The 17,410-nt window shown below is 39.1% G+C and overlaps 1 long non-coding RNA gene across 2 annotated transcripts in view; it reads left to right on the forward strand.

Moving 5' to 3' along the window:
- The first annotated feature begins 203 nt into the window (after nt 1-203).
- LOC110365935 (uncharacterized) overlaps nt 204-17,410 on the forward strand; it is a 45,961-nt gene continuing 28,754 nt past the window's right edge. Inside the window, exons 1-4 of one of the 2 annotated variants that reach the window (XR_010469261.1) lie at nt 204-3,006; nt 3,098-3,242; nt 6,366-6,490; nt 7,716-7,811. This is a non-coding gene — a long non-coding RNA (uncharacterized LOC110365935). The remainder of the gene's footprint in view (nt 3,007-3,097; nt 3,243-6,365; nt 6,491-7,715; nt 7,812-17,410) is intronic. The other variant, XR_010469262.1, reaches the window with a different exon arrangement.

Below are 17,410 nucleotides of genomic sequence, written 5' to 3' on the forward strand. Positions count from 1 at the left end.
GGACAAGGGTTAATAGGTTCAAAATGGAACAGAAGAGGTTCCACTTAAATATGAGAAGAAAATTCTTCTCAGTGAGGGTAACAGAGCACTGGAACAGCTGCCGAGGGAGGTTGTGGAGTCTCCTTCTCTGGAGACATTCAAAACCCCCCGGACACATTCCTGTGTAACCTCATCTAGGTGTTCCTGCTCCGGTAGGGCGATTGGACTAGATGATCTTTTGACGTCCCTTCCAACCCCCAACATTCTGTGATTCTGTGATTCTGTGTAGTATAGCTGTGCTCACCATGGAATAAAAAATGTCTTAACTTGTGTGACAGAAAGCTCCAAATGGTGCAGCTTAATATATAAATAAAAGGCAGGAATATAAAGAGCTCAGTGTATTATATGGAAATTTAAACATTTTAATAGCTGCTAAATGACAACTCAACATAAAGATTTTGGGTGAATAGCAGGCAAATAGATGGTGTTGATGTGAAGTGTGCAGTACATTGAAATGTATGCTAATGCAAGTTGTGGTCAGATTCTTAATAAAAGAGCTAATTTGGTACATGCATCTCTTTCACTGCTAGCAATTAATAAGAAGTAGGGAAAGCTAGACAAAAAACAGGTTTTATATTGCAGAGCCTGGTGTAATTCGTCTTCAGCTCAGTGACTTCAGATTAATTCTGCAGCTTATAAGGACGTGGCCCTGTTGGTTTTCTTTAATATTGTCCACAGGTAAATCAGCTTCTGAATATTATGTGTTACATAAGGAAACCAATTTCACCTGTCGGGCACTGTAGATCCTCAAGTACATACAAAGATACATCTTGAACATATATTAGTCCATCTGTGTGGAAGGAGGTGTCTACTGAAAAAAAAAAAAAAAGAGAACCTACAGGAAGAAATATTGTCAACTGTATTAGATTCCTTAAAAAGGTAAACCACACCAGTAAGACCAGGGTTCTCTCTATTTGCAGTGCCTTTTCTTGTAAGACCACAACAATTTTATTTGATAAAATAAGATATGACGAAATGGCGTATTTGGAGTCATACAGGCCTTTAAACAAAGTGAATACTTCAATTAACTCTCAAGTTTTTTATAACTGAAACCTGAATTTGGACATGGTATTTTAAAGTGCTGGAATTTGCCTCCACTATAAACATATGAAAAGACTGATCCCTGACATTTACTGCTTCACACTTCTAAACATTTAAAAAACAGGTCAGATGGCAAATTTGGTAAGGCAAGGAAAGATGAAAATCTTTTACCACTTTTTTTTTTTTCTGTCCAAAGTACTTTGTTCAGTGTTGGAACAGAGTCTTTTTTCATTGCAGAAGGAAGGTAAGTCCCAGCCAAAATGTACCAAAATGTACCAACGTGGTGTCTGCTGAGTGAGCATGCAAAGCAAACACTGGTGTTTTGATTTTATAATCTCAACCCATCTTGCAGTCTCAAATATCCTTCAGTTTTCATTCCTTCTCAAAACCTTGTTATTTCTGTCATGGTGGGCCAGTCTCTGCTTGCATGGAAGTGAAACACCTACTGTCATATTGTCTGCATTCAGGAGTTAAGCTGTTTGTTCTGGAAAACAATTATCTGCAGCACAGGATCTTTGGTATCTAGTTTACCTGTTTTGTTCACTGTTTTAATATGGATTTTTTATATGGAGACAGATTTTTTTAACATGGCCTGTTGGAATAGGATGATGGGTAATAGTTTTAAACTAAAGGAGGAAAGATTCAGACAAGACATGAGGAAGAAATTTTTTACAGTGAGGGTGGTGAAACACTGGCCCAGGTTGCCCAGAGAGGTGGTCGATGCCCCATTCTTGGAGACATCCCAGGCCAGGCTGGACGTGGCTCTGAGCAACCTGATCTAGTTGAAGATGTCCCTGCTCATGGCAAGGGGGTTGGACTAGATGACCTTCAAAGGTCCCTTCCAACCCAAACCACTCTGATTCTGTTATTTTTAAGAGCACAGAGCTGAATCTGACCAGTTTGGCATCTCTGGGCATGGTAGAGGCCCGTGAGGACCTGTCTTGCTGCCGTGCTCGGCCCTGCCTCCTGTCCCTCAGGGCACAGGCAGTCATGGACCCCCAGGATGCCCCTTGCTGAGAGAGGACACAGGTGTCAGGGCCCAGCTCGTTCCCTCTCCATGGGTAGAATCATAGAATGTCCTGAGTTGGAAGGGACCCACAAGCATCATTGAGTCCAACTCCTGTTCCTGCATGTGATAAGCCCACAGTTCACACCATGTGTCTGAAAGTGTTGTCCAGTCTCTTCTTGAACACTGTCAAGCTTGGGGCTGTGAAATCTCCCTGTGGAGCCTGTTACAGTACTCCAGCACCCTCTTGGTGGAGAACCTTTTTCCAGTGCCCAACCTAAACCTCCCCTGGCACATCTTCCTGCCATTCTGTCGGGTTCTGTCATTCGTTGCTAAAGAGAAGAGTTCGGTGCCTGCCCCTCCTCCTCCCCTTGTGAGGAAGCTGTAGCTGCCATGAGATCTCCTCTCAGTCTCCTCCAGTCTCCTCTTCTCCAAGGTCTGGCTGCTGAGGGTGCTCTGGCCACTGAGGGTGGCCATCATTCCACCGGGCTGGGGAGAAGCCCAGCCAGGCAGTGGGGAGGCTGGGGCCAGGTCTTGCCTCAGCCCTGGGGAGCTGCTCTGGGCTGAGCAGGACCCTCATGGCTCCCTGACCCCTACTTCATTCCTGATTTTCTACTGAGGGAGTCGCCCTGCGTGGGAGCAGAAGGTGAGGGGTGTGGACTAAATTTTTTTGCAAAGTAGCTAGCGAAGATGTTGGGAATGTGCTGGTAAAGAGGTGAGAGAAGTGTCTGGCATTGTGGTAACCAAAGTGTCCTTTCATCTGAAAAATACAGGGAATACTGGAGATGAGTGGCAGGGCAGAAGTGGATTTTCTAGAAATTTCTGCCCTGTTGTTACAATGGCCAAACCCCGGAGCTCAGCCCTCCAGACCTTGGGGGACACGTTTTCCATGTGGGCCACAGCACCCACTGAGTTCCGAGGTAATGTGGCTGGGTGGAACAGGGCCTGGGGTGTACCCTTGAAAAGTTGTTTATGTCTGAAGTAATCACTCCGGGCTCATTTTCTCACCAGCTCCAGATGCTGATTTATGTCCCCCTGTGCTAGATACAAGCGATGAACCACCCTGAGATCCGAGCTGTTCCATGCTGGCTGGTAAAAGGCACCTTCAGTAAAAGGGCATAGGCTGGAGGACTAACCTTGAGCTGCCAAAATCGAGGTGAGGAAAGTTTCTCTGTGAATGATGAAACCAGGGCCTCTATCTTCATTTTGAAATCAGTCATGGATCTACTTCAGCAATTCAATCCAAGAATTGAAAACCAGCACCAGTCTTGAGATACGGAAAACAGGAATAGAAGCTTTTGCCTCTGGACTTCAGAAGCATTTTGTTTCAGAATGGGGAAATTACAACCTCCTGGTTCTATTAATGTCTCTTTAAAAAGGCAGTGAGCGGTGATAGGGATAGAAGGGGAAGAGTCTGGAACTATCGTAATGTCCTTGGCTGCCTTCCTGCTACCTGGGCAAAACAGATTTTGCCAAGGAAAGTTCTGCTGAGCCTAGAATGATTTGGATGCCTAAATAAGTGTATTTAAGTCTAGTCTGGGTATTTCTATGGTATTCTGGAGTCTGGGGTACAGATAACCCTGAACATCCAGCTGCACAAGGTGGAGAGGAGTCACATTATTGTTTATAGCTTAAGCGCCTGCTATTTCTGCAGGCTGATTTTATCTGTGCAGTGTTAAAAGCCCTAAGTTACGTCTCTATAGATTCCTGAGGCTAAAGTTTGATTAGCTAACTTGCAGGTTTTTTTTTTACAGAGAAATATATTTTCCATTTTTATGCTTGTGGGCTTAGAAGTTATTTTAAAGTTAACTTGCATGGATGCATCTTATAATACGGTTTCTTCTCCAGTATGAAAGTGCTGAGGAAGTGGAAGGTTATAAGAAATGGCAGGTGCCTGCTGTTTGCAAATTCCAGAAGAAGCTGTTTGTTTAATAGATTGGGCAAGTACCTGGGTGCAAATATCAGCAATGTGCTCACAAATAAATATGTCCAACATTGCTAGAAAAAAACATTTGTCTTCTCAGATTAAAGGTGCATTTTAACCACAGGTGAAAAAAGACCATTGTATAGTTGAGGGAGGGGTGTTCTGGATAGGGCAAGTGAAGCAGAACAAAATCCACAAAGTTTGTCCACTAGCCTGACTGTTTAAAAAAAAATTCCTGCAAGATTTTATTTAAACAATTCATGCCATTTGACTAGTCCAGCACTCCTTTTTTTTTTTTTTTCTGTGTTATCTGAAATATATTAAATGGAAGAAAATAATATCTTCAGGGCAGATGTACTGAACGAGTTTTCAGAAACAGCCCTCTGAGAGAAATGATTCACCAAAATGTTCCAAATGCAGGTGATGCGTATTAGCTCTGGTGTGCTGTTCATGGAAATAGTCTGTGCTCCTCTCACTCTATTGCAAGAAATGTGTTTCTTGCAAGAAATGTGTTTCATGCAAGAAATGTGTTTCTTCAGGAGAAAAAAATAAAAGCATATATAGAAGAATTTTATTTCATAAGGACCAGTTGAAATTTTGAAAGTGCAAATATTTTTGAGAAATTTGATCACTGTGAAACAGTGAAAAAGATAATTTCCTCAGAAACAAGAGGGATCAGAAGAAACTTCCCTAAAAAGGTTTTTAGCCAATTTGGTATAGAAGTGTTTTTGTCATTCAGAGGAGGATAAGAAAAACTCTACAGCTTTTATAGGCTCTGTTTGGTGAAACCAAAGGCAAACCAAAGGGATACATCTCACTGAACTTCAGCTATCTGCGTTAATGTCCCACATCCTGACAGGCTGATTTAGTTCTAGCAGGGGCATCTCTTTCTAAGATCCCTTTACGATGTCCCATTTCCAATTTTTTAAAGGGTTCCTGCTTTAGTAAAAGAACAGTCTTTTTCAGGCACCTACACAGTATGACGTTGTTTTCAAAACGAAGCTGAGTGTTGAAGTACTTTTAAATCCCAGGTCATTATTCCCTGCAAATAAACTATTGTAGGGTGAGCTCTGATGAACACATTTGCAAATGCACTGGAGGCAGTTATTTAATCAGTCTGGTGTTGGAGACCGGGGAACTCAGGGAAAAGCTAAAAGAAGGTTTAACTGCAATATGCATCGTCTATTTGGCCTTCTACCTATGTTAAATTTTCCTAATTATTTTAGTTTCCCAGATATTGGTAAACAGGGGGCAGATGACCCTTCTGAAAAAGAATACATTGAAACTTAGGATAATACAATGATAGCAGTTTGTGGTCATATCAAGGTGCTTGTCTCTTTCTCCTCTACTTTTTTCACCGAAAAATAATTTAAGAAGAGTGTCTCCAAACTGTATTGCAAAGTTTAAAGAGCCTTCAAGCTGGCTTACTTTATGCAAAAACTAATTCTACCTGTTTGTTCTGTCTGGTTGTTTTACAAGTGTTCTGCCCTCTGGACTTGCTTTGTTTTTACTAGTTTCTGAGATTTATTTAGAGACTGATTTTTTGTGTCCCTGACTCATACAAAATTGAAGAAACAACAGACTAGTTTTAACAGAGGTTGTAAGAATTTTGCTAACATGAAGAATAAAGACTATTCTGTTAACCTGATTGCGAAACTGATTGGAGGAGTTCTCTGTTCTGTTTAAGTTGGCCTGAGAAAATAGCAAGCTATGCACTACAGATGATCTAAAGATTCAGATTAATCTCTATTTGCCTGATTGGAAAATACCTGTGTTTCTCTTTACAGCCTGCGTAGGATAATAAATGTATCTTTGCTTTGCAATATTTCTCCTCACTGTTATTATTAGCAGAGGACACTGCTCTGTTTTCCACCAGTAGATGCTATTGGACCAAGGCCTAGATCCACAAAAGGCCTTAGATGCTGATGTGGGATTTGGGTGACTAGACCCAACAGCTAGATCCTCAAAATCCCTATTCATCTGTTGCCTAATCCTGTAGGTGCCTAAAATCTGTAGGAGCCAAAGATATTAACATTAAACTTTCTAATACCTGTGTCTCTGTTTACTTGGAAGTGCATCAGGTAGTATTTATCTTCTTCCTGGTCATGCAGCCATTCTTAGGGCATGTTTGAAGATTTCAGCTCCCCAAAATGGAGCAGCTTCTTTCTCCCATGGTGACAAAGTACTCCTTTCCTCCAGGAAAGACAGACGAAGAGGACCAGATTCAATCCATCCTCTTCTTGCTGAGGTTCAGCTACACGTCACCTTTTCCCCAGGATAAGGGCATACCCAGCATACTTGCTGTAACAATTCTGACCACATGCTTTTCTGCTTACTCATTGTTTTCTCTTCAAGATACATCATGAAAGAGAAGCCTGAGCCTTGAAAAGAAGGATACGGCTGCTTTATATGTCTCCTTCAGGAAAGGTCTAGGACTCTTAAAATCTGTGGTAGACAGAACAACCTTCTTGTAGACATTGGTGAGTCACTTGAAATACTCTAGGTCATTATGGATACAAATATTTAAATGCCTATGGACAGAATTTAGATCTGCAAACTTGGTTATTACTCTCCCCATAGACTCATAAAAGTACTTTTCTGGTGTTTGGTAAATGGCAGTCATCTGCATGTAGCAGCAAATAAGCTGGATCATGAAAACACCAGGAGTTAAACAGAATTGAATTGGAAACTAATTCTTCTGCTATTGCTCGGTGGGAGTTTCACAGTAGATTCTGTATGGAGGGAATCCCAAGGATTTTCCTATACTACCCTATTGTATGTTTTCTTTCTGCAGGACAATGTGTAAAAATGTCTGTAAATATCAAATGCAGTTAAACTGATAAGCTGATTAAACTGGGCAGTCTCAAACACTAAAACTACTTAAAAAATGAAATTTAAATTCCCTGTTATTCTCACCTTGCCATTGTGAGTGTTACCAGTCATTTAGCTGGTTCACACAGATACCTCCAGTATAAGATATTAGTAAAGCTGCAAAGTCAGACACTGTTAAGGCAGACAAAGGTGGAATTAGAAAAGACTATGAAACCTGAGGCTGCTACTCTTGTGGGTATTCACTGTGAGACAGTCTCTACACATATGATCAGGCACTCTTTTTTGCGTGTGTGGTATGTTGTTTTTTGTTTGTTTGCTTGGTTTTGTTTGTATTTGTGTTTGTTTGTTTGTTTTTCCTCAGGACTCTGCCTTTTCTCATGTGTAGTAGAGGACAATCTTAGTGCCAACTAATCTACTCATTATCTTGCTTTATCTTCTTTTTCTGTTTTCCATAACACTGTTCTCTGAAGATGTAATTATGATTTTCCTCACATGTGCTTCCTGGGTGAGCACCATTAGTTTATTTATTTTCTGAATGCTGTAGGAGGGAATGGTGTTTGTACTCCACAGGTGGGGTGTCCCAATTCTACCCCATCCAGAAATACATTCATGACCTGTTTAAATCATACCTCTCTTCATTGACTGTTCATCTATAACTGTAATATAAACTTCACCTGTTTTAAACCTCACAGAGCTCCTCTGTCCCATTCCTTACCATGCATACATGCATATGTAGAAGCCTAGGATTTCAGGAATGTGCATGCTAATAAGTTAAGAAAGGCAAGGCCTAATTATTGTTTTGGAGATATTGATGCTAATGATAAGCCAAAGTACTGAGACATTCAGCTGTTCAGCATCATTTTTATCTTACAGAATAATGGAATCCAAATATTAGTATCCGTGTAGTAAAACTGATAAGATTGTAAGAGTATCAAAGCAGGATCAGATTACAAGGAAGTAACACTTCAGGTAAGAAATGTTAAAATCCCACTATAATACAAAATGTATGAAGACTCTACTGTTAGGTCTGTTGGAAACTTCTCTTAAACTTCAGGCTTTTTGAGTGCATGTGTGTTTTGTGCTAATAAATTTGTCCATATGACTTCTTTGTGAAAGGTAGATCATGGGAGGTTGTTAAGACATGATAAGACAATTAAATTTATTTTACTGAGTATTTTCAAAGTTTGAGTCCAAAGTGAAAAGTTTGGGAAACGCGACAGCTGCCAATGCTAACTGTCCTTGATGGACATTGATTAGGAAATGTTGTTTCTCTGACAAAGGAAGCAGGAATGCTCTACAGCTGACTTTATCCTAAAACACCCTCACCTTTCTGCGACTGATTCAAGGATCTTGGTATAAAATTAAGTCTGAGAAAAAAGAATGTTGGTAGGCAACAGGCTTCCTGTTACCTGGACATGAATAACAAGAGACACTGTCCCATCTGTGTTACCAAAACAGCTTGGGTGCTTCGGGAAAAAAAAGCCACTTTCTTGTCAGTCCTGTTGATGTAACTGGGAAATAAGTGTCCATGTTTCATTTGCACACTTGATTTTGATTATCCAGGTTTTCTATTAGAAGCTTTGTCCTCTTGGCCTGAGATATTTGCAGTGCCAATAAAAGTCACTATAGAGCAAGTTCATGTGAAATTGTAAGTGTCCAAACTCTGAAGAGCAAACTGGTGCTGGTGACAGTAATGCCCTGTCTTTATCCTTCTAGTAGTGCCTGGCTTTTACATTTCATGCTATCTTGATCTGTGATTTGAAGAAACAGTCCTAATAACTTGGGAAGTTCTTTTTAGTGTCTTGTGTGCATGTGTTAGAAAACCTGTAGTTTCTACTACATACTCACAGCCAAAAGAGAAGGAATACATATTAACAGTAGTGTCTTTAGAAACAGGTCACCTCTTCCTTAGTTGTCAGTATCTGTCTACCCCACATATATATGTATTTCAGATTTCAGTTTCTAACCTGTGCCTATTTTTGTGTTGAGAGTAAATATTGGACAAGATATAAGACTTGGCTCAATTTCATATCTGAAGCTCTGCCTTTAAGAGAGAACATGTTTGTGAAGTGGCATTTGCTAGTGTAGGTGTCGAATGCTGTTTTAGTTACATTTGTTTGAGTTTTTTCTGGATTTGATCCTCAATCCAGTGGGTTTTCTTTGTTTGTTTGTTTGGTTGTTTTTTAATAATGATAAGTATTTCCATTGTATGATTTAAACAGTTGTCTATTATGTATCCATTTTTGCCCATGTTTATAGTTTAATGTTATCTTATTAAAAGATTTTTCTCCTCCAATGCCAGCCACGAATCTTTATCTGTCTTTCAGTACTCTCTTCTCCCCAATTTCCTTACTGCTGTCAGCCGTCTCCTGACCCCGGCTTCACAGAAAAGATTGCCTAGTGCCTGTGACTCAACCTGCAACCAGAATGATCACGCCAATTTAGAAACTGTTTGGGGAAACTGACTGGTTGACAGCCTCCGGCTTCTGGGTTAATTAGGGTGAAACCAGAATTCTTGTAATAGCAATATGAAGTACACAGTATCCCATGAGATAATGATGTCAGAGAATGTTAAAAAATCAGCCAAAGTGCTGAAAAAAAAGGTAAAAAGAAGCCACGAGATCTTTTATACTTCTTTAAGGTGTTGTAGTCATGGACACTTTTCCTCTTAAAAGTATTAGCTATATTAAATCTGGCTGTCTGGAAGTCCCATATGCATATTATGTGCTTTCTCAGTCTTGCATTGAAATGTGAAATGGATGAGATGTTTCTCCCAGATGCCTCTCAGTGTTTGAGTAGGTGTTAGTAAAAATAACTTGAAGTGTTAAACAGTCCAAATAATAAACTACTTCCCCTCTCTATTAATTAGGTTTTACTTATTTACTACTGTGGTGACAATCACACCTGTTCTCCAGATTCCTCTTCCAGAAAAAATTCAGTAGATTTCCTCATATAAATAACAGGAAGAACTCCCTTTTTCTCTTCTTTTAAAAAATAAGTTTTATTTTTATAAGGTTACTACTTTGTGAATTGTCTTTAAAACAGGCCTTGAGTGGTGTTTCCAGACATAAGTATACAAATAACTGTAATTATTTATTCTAACAGAGGCAACTTAACCTGTTTCTTTGTCTTTATGGCTTTGTCAGTGCACATCTTGCATCTTATGCTCCCTGTATATGCCATAACAGGTTGTTTTGTTAGTTGGAAATATGAACGTGACCTGTGTGATCAACAGCAGGATGACACGATGACACAAAGTTTCCTTATACAGCCCAGTATGACAAAAGAATGGCCTACTAGTTTCTACTCCTAAGTTAAGCAAATTCATTAAATAGTGTCTAATGGCATCCTTAGGTAATTTCTCTGCATCATGCTGTCCACTGTTTTAACAGAGTAACAGTCCTGGCAGGAGTAGCAGCAAATAAAGCATGATGTAATTTGTGGCACCTTTTTCAAAGTTGCCTATCTAGTGCATAAACCCCTATGTCAGTAATCTGTATTAAAACCTTCAAAGTGCTTTGAAATTATTCACATCAGTTTGAGAGCCGAGGTTTGAGGGAATGGTGTTGATGAGGCACGTTGGTGTTTCTGTGCGTTTCCCGCATGCTTTTCTTGGATCTCTAGGGGAAGTGTCTGGAGAGGAAGACATTTTTTTTCTCCTCCTCAAAGTTGAGAACTGGTTGTGGATTTACTGGTAGCTGAGTTATTTTTTCTTATGTGCAAAAGCATCAGGTTGCAAATGTTCCCACTGGGAACTCTTCCATCTTGTGGACTAATGCCCACTTTTGAATCCTGTTTCTGTAAATGAATTCCACTTGGCTTGTCACCTCTGACATAACTGCCCTCCGTTTTGTAAAACAGAGCCTACATTTTGTGCTGCAGGGAACAAAAAATTCCATGGAGGTCAGAGCTTTTTAACTATTACAAAAATATCCAATCACCTAAATAACCTAGGGGGCACTTTCAGGTGAATGGGATAAGATTGCCTTTTCCTTGCCGTATCAGGTATTTTCACTGCTCAAGTCTAGATACTGTAGTCCATGGATCTTCCAGATTCCAGATTGCTATTATAGAGGTTCCCAAGAAAGGTGTATTTTTTGAACTGCCCAGGAGAGATGTCTTTGCCTAACTTCACAGCTTGTCCTGTAAACATTTTTGCACAGGCTTAGCTGGCCCTGTCACTATAGTTTCTTTTTCTTGGAGGTCAGACTTCTATGTATTAAACTATTTTTTTTTTCTTGCAATTGTACATGTGCATTTTCCTCCTGATGACTCTGTGATGCTTAATGCTATGAGAAAAATCATATCACACAGGACTATAATTGAAGACACTGGGGTGTGAAAGTGTTTGATTGTCCTTCACAGTCAACTTACCAGTATTTGTGAACCTCTGCTTCCTCACTGCTCCACCAGACTGGTCATCCACATCATGTCATGCGGAAGCCACTCTAATTTACTGTATTTCATCTCATTCAGCCTCTAGATTTTCTGGGAAATGGCCCAAATCTGAGGTATTGTAATATATCCACTAACTCACCAAAGCTCTGTGAGGGAAATTTCCTACTAGTTTTAGACCTAAATAAAAGGAGGTAATAAAATCCATGCAGTACCAAAACAAACTGTCATCCATCTCTTCCAAAATGAAGTGTACTCTCTCATTTACTCTCATTTACTTTTCTAAATTACTTTTACAGTCCTTATTAGGAAAACAGAAAAATATGAATGGTGCTATGTGAAATAAATTGTTACTGCTCTACAGCTCTTTGCAGACAGTACAACTCACAAAGGAATATCAGAAGCAAAGCAAATCTTCACAAAGTAAACACTAATATGGGCATGGCAGGATGCAGTGTTTTGGCCTTATTTTCACTGTGAGGGCAACTAACTGTGATACTCTGAATTTCTGACCCTTGAAACTGAGACAGGATTCCTCCCTGTAAAAAAATGCTCTAGCTCCACCACAAATTAAGGTCTTAAGGAAGGAATTAGTAGGTGAAGTTTTGAGCTTTGTTCAACTGATTATAATAGTTTCATCTAAAGTTTAAAGTCTATAAATAGAAAACTATTCTAAGCAATCAAGGGACATACTTTTGAAAACAGTATTTAGTGAAGAAAAGCACTAAAGCTGAACTAATTTTCAGGATCTCATTTTTATCTTGATTCCACTATTGCAATTCAGGTTGCAACAGAACACAAGCTCTCAGTTACACAACAGTAGTACTAGGCAATTTGTGTAATACTCATGTCTATCGGTCACAAATGAACTAGTCATTGCCAAAATATGCTCTCTGGAAAGAACTTTGCTACACAAGCATAATACTAACAGGAACTGGCAATACAGTGTTTGCGAGAACAAAACACTAGGAGGTCAGTACAAGTTTCTGTTAGGGTCTGTGTTTTGACTGGTAGCTGGATGTAAAGCATTCATTTCAAAACCTAAGATCTAGGATTTTCATTGGTCATTTGACTTGGAATCTTAAGGAGAGACTAGTGTGGGCCACAAGTTCAATTTGGGTTGAAGAATTTTGCATGAGCTTATAGACTGAGGTATCTGCCTTGGCACATGGTAATGATCTTTAGAGAAGACGTGTCACATCGCTGGACTTATCTCAGTAGTCTCCCTATTTCTGTACTTTTTATATGGCTTTATACAAAGACAGAGAATCCTGTATGTCATTTCCTGTATATCATTAACACATATGGAGAAATGAGAATGATCATGGGACATCCAGAAGAAAGAATATTTTCTGATACTTAAAATAACAGAAAAATACTGTGAATTAAAATATGGTAAGAAAATTTTCCCAGGTTCCAACTTGTAACATCAATCAAAATTCGAACCCATCTAAGAACATTAAATCTATTCCAAGGTTTCAAATGGGAGAATCATGACCCTTGTGTAGGAAGACTCTGCAGGAAAGGACCATGAGGTGTAGTTCCCTAGCTATGATAGGGAAAGGCAGAAAACAACACATAATCAAACCCTATCTGGAAATTAATTACATTTTTTGCCCGAGTCTTGCTTCTGAAATGCTCTTCTAAAAGCTTTTTTAAAGAGGATTGTTTAAATTTAGTTATTCACTACTGGTTTTTACCAGCTGGTTGTTTTGTTATGTTATCATATAAATACTGCAAAAGTTCAAAAGTTGTCTTTCAATTTATATACCTTTTCTCCACTACTGATGTCTACCCATCTGTGTATTTGCAGAAAGCAATACTATCTCCTGTCAGAGCAAAAAAACTTCTTTCCGTTTCCCATGTTCTCTTTTGGATCTTACTGTTAGCTCTTCACTGAAGCTCTTCTGGCTTCAGTTCATCAGTTTCAAACATGAGGGATGAGAATAGCACACAGTATTTTGGATTAATTTTCTATTGTGTCCTGACATGAAACATGTCTAGCTTTTTCTTCAAAGACTCTTGTGTGAAATTGCCTGGGATATACCCTTGTATCAAAAAGATGTATTTCTTTTTCTCCAGTTGTTGTTACCCTAAAAATCCAGGACAATATCCAAGGTCTTATAAAGGCTGGATCTGTACAGCAAGATATTTAAAATACAGTGATACCAGAAGACAAGGTGAATGTCAAACTCAGCTTACAACTCACTTCACAACTCACTTCCATAAGAAGATTTTGAAGCTAATTTTATTAGTATTACAGCAATTTCCTTTTTATCACAGTCGGTTTAAAGTAACTTATTTGAATAGAGGAATGTCACAGGAGAAAACATTGCTACCATTAGCAAAGAAAAATAAAAAAAGAGAATAAGACTACCCAGTAGTCAGCTGTTGGTAAAACTGGATACGTAACATAATTAAAGCTGTCTCCTTCTACCTCCCCATACTAATACAGATAGATAAGTGCATACCACGCAGCCGTACTGTTTTCAGTCTTCAGAGCACACGTAAATTTTGCAGAAAAATAAGTGTTTCTCTCAAGGACATTCCACACAGCATGGAAGAAAGCATGGAGAGAATCAGTGGGTAAATTGCTGCAAACTTAGAGAGTGGTACTTATGTAAACTTATTACCAAAAAAAAAAAAAAAAAAAAAAGTACTAGGTTTCCTATGATTTTTTTTATGATTTTCCTATGATTTTTTTTATGATTTTCCTATGATTTTCCTATGATTTTTCTTAAACTTCAGAATTTGAAACATTTAATGCGTATTTAAGTAAAATATGATCCAGTGATAAAATACAGTAATTAATTACTTTATTTTTCAGCCTGTTTTGAATATTTTCTTTACCTTTGTACATAACAGGTTACTGAGATTTAGAACCACACATTACCACCCACCTACTAGGCTGGTATTGACTAAAACTTAGGAAAGGGATCCTTGGTTGAGAGACTGAATAATTTCCTTTACTGGCTCATCCCCAGTGAGGTGACTGCAAAACATTCCAATCAAGTTTTAGGCACAGAGTCCACGTTCTCATACGGATATGGCAATCTCTGGTTCATAAAGATGACATGGATACATATTACTGGATGAAAGGAACATTTTTCGTGGTCATTCAAAATACAATTGAGTATCAGAAGTCTAGTCTCTCAGGCATCTGAATAAAGTTCAATGTCTTTGCCTATTTCAAGCTCCAAGGAAAAAACGGACATTTTTGTCCTGGTTTTGTCTTACTCCTGAAATGCTAGTGAACTTAGATCTGAAAGACACCATCCCACTCATAGCAAAGATTTCAGAAAATTCAGTAAGAAATTGAACTTTATACATTTTTGCCTCCATTGTGCTGGAATGACTTAAGTATAGCCTACTCTCACAGCTGGATTGTGGACTTGATATTTCAACTCTTTCTATAGCCAGCCACAAAGGAAAATGGGCACAACAACCCATTCAGAGGTTTATCAGTCATTCAGAAGAGTTATTTATTTTTTCCATTTTGTACACCAGATACATCAGCTTCCGTGGTAGTAAAGAAGGCTGGCAACAAAACTGGTTCTAGAGCAAGCATGGGCATGAACCTGGAAGGCTACCACGTGAGAATGAGAATCCTAGACAACAAATGCAAGGTCCAAATGCAAGGTCTATCGTCCATTTCTCTCACCTTCTACCTTTGGTTTGTTGCCAAAATCAGTACATGAGGTAAAAAGCCTTTAAGTCCAGTCCTAACTGACAGTTCTCCCATCACTCAAGAGCTGCTATAGATCAAGAACCTCTGCCCCATACTAGAATGAATGTATGTTGGATAGAAATTATTGTGATGAGGTTGAGGGAACTGGGGCTGTTTAGCCTGGAGAAAAGGAGGCTGAGGGGAGACCTTATCACTGTCTACAACTACCTGAAAGAAGGTTGTAGCATGGAGAGTATTGGTCTCTTCTCCCAAGTAACAAGTGATAGGACAAGAGGAAATGGCCTCAAGTTGCACCAGTGGAGCTTTAGATTGGATATTAGGAAAAAAAAAAATCATGGAAAGGGTTGCCAGGCATTGAAATAGGCTGTCCAGGGAAGTGGTGGAGTCACCAGCCCTGGAGGTGTTTAAAAGACATTGAGGTGAGGATCTTAGGGACATGATTTAGTGCCAGAGTTAGGTTGTGGTTAGACTTGATGATCCTGAGCGTCTCTTCCAACTTAAATGATTCTATGTTTCTATATGACTGTTCAGCACTGTTCCACAGATGTTTTTTTCAGTTTGGGCTGAGCTCTACAAATCCCAGCAATGCTGGTTTTGGAACATTACTCAAAAACTTCCAGGTAGGAAGAAAGTAGTTTCCTTGCAACTGCACATATCAATTTAAAACCTTGAAGACTTCACGGACCTTCTGCTGTATATGAGTCTCTACTGAAAGAGGGATGACTTACTAGGTGGAGTTATCAGAGTTAGCCGTTTCCAATAATATCTACAATCTTTTTGAAGAACTGTAGTTCTGGCTAGCTCATGTGAAGCCTTGGCATGTCTGTGTTGGGTGGGTGACCATAAGGGACCTTCTAAAATTGTGACTCTGTAAGCACTTTTGTTGAGTTTTCTATGATGTGAGCTCTCAGGAGCTCTCAAGATTTTGAGAGGTTCCTTCCAACCTCAATTATTATGTGATTTTGTGAAGTACTTTTTGCAAGCTGCAACTACAATCAAAGCAGCCAGTCATTGTCCTCCGTCTTTTCAGTTTCTACAGCTCTCCTTGGCAGACTCATCTGTCGACTAATGTCAGGTTCTCTCAATTTGGCAACAAATAGGCTAACTAGAGCTTTGATTAAAGGAGTAATTGGATATAGTATCCTATAGGGAAGGGCAAGAGTTTTAGGAACTAGATCTTCCCAATTTCTAGTCTCAGAACTGATGGAAAAGCTCATGAAATGGATAAAATCATCATTTGCCTTTTTCAGCATGACCTACCTCAGAGAGTTTGGAAAAAGAAGGCAGGGGCACTCCCTGTAAAAGCTAAACAAATTCCCATTTGTGCAAACTTTGGGCCGTTATTTAAGACAGCTTTGTCTGTTTCCTCCCCAGTTAAAAGAAAAATACTATTTGATGTTATGTGTGCTCCTACGGTTTCCATCTCCAAGGTGACTATAGTGACAATATTAACTTTAGGAAAAGAGGAAATTTACTTCTCTCTTCCCAGCTGATTGATTTTTTTTTTTTTTTTTTTTAAATGTTTGTTGGTTGTCTATTTGTTTGTTTTATATTGTTATGTAATTATCAGGGGTATGTAAAGAAATTAGTCTGTGGAGAAGGCATGGGTACAGATGGTGCCTTCAATGTTTTGGATTTGGGTCAAACTGAAATGCATGGTGACAGGTATATCAATCTGAGAATAGGTTCTATCAGCCGTAAAGACCCATTTCCTAGGATTATTAACTTGTAATTAAAACTGTGCAGTAGGAAATTAGCGGTGTCACTGTAAATCCTTGACGTCTTTGGAGGACTTTTTAGAAATTCTGATCTCTTATCCATCAATGTTCAAGTGACCAGGTTCTTGCAAAGTCTGGCGATATTGTTTCTGCTTGACTTTACACCCTTGCCTTTTCTTCCACAATGACACAGAAGGACTGCGTTGTTGGCAGAGATAGCTTTTATACCTTACTATACACTTTACCAAAAGCAGTTGGTATTTTATTGCTTAAAGAGGAGTATAAACTTCTGGCAAATGCAGCTGAGGAATTTGCTCAAGACTTTGCTTCACAGTGAGCCATCTTCTACCATGAATGACAATTTTATCAGAAACCATAAGTATAAAAGTAATCTTAACACATCTGCTATATTTTGGCCTTCTGACTTTCATGGGATTGCTGGCTTAGTGTGCTCAGTTTGGGTACCAGCACTGAGCCTAGAGAAGCTTGATAGATCTTGCAGGAGAGTTGTCCAAAAGATATTTTCAGCCTCGAGTCTCCAAAAGATTCAATAGTCTGAATGAACTTCAACTACACACCTAAACGTGCTGTACAATTCATACTGCCTTCCTCACTTATCCTGTGGTTCAAAAACAGTAGTGATGCCTCACACTTTTGGTCCTTCCTGGGTGTTTTATTGTGCAATGTAGATGTAATCCAGACCCTAGCTAAATACACATGCAAACATATAAGAATTTGAGGTATTAGAAAACTTTCATTAAACAAAA

This window comes from Columba livia, chromosome Z (genome assembly GCF_036013475.1).
Source record: "Columba livia isolate bColLiv1 breed racing homer chromosome Z, bColLiv1.pat.W.v2, whole genome shotgun sequence".
NCBI classification, from domain to species: Eukaryota; Metazoa; Chordata; class Aves; order Columbiformes; family Columbidae; genus Columba; species Columba livia.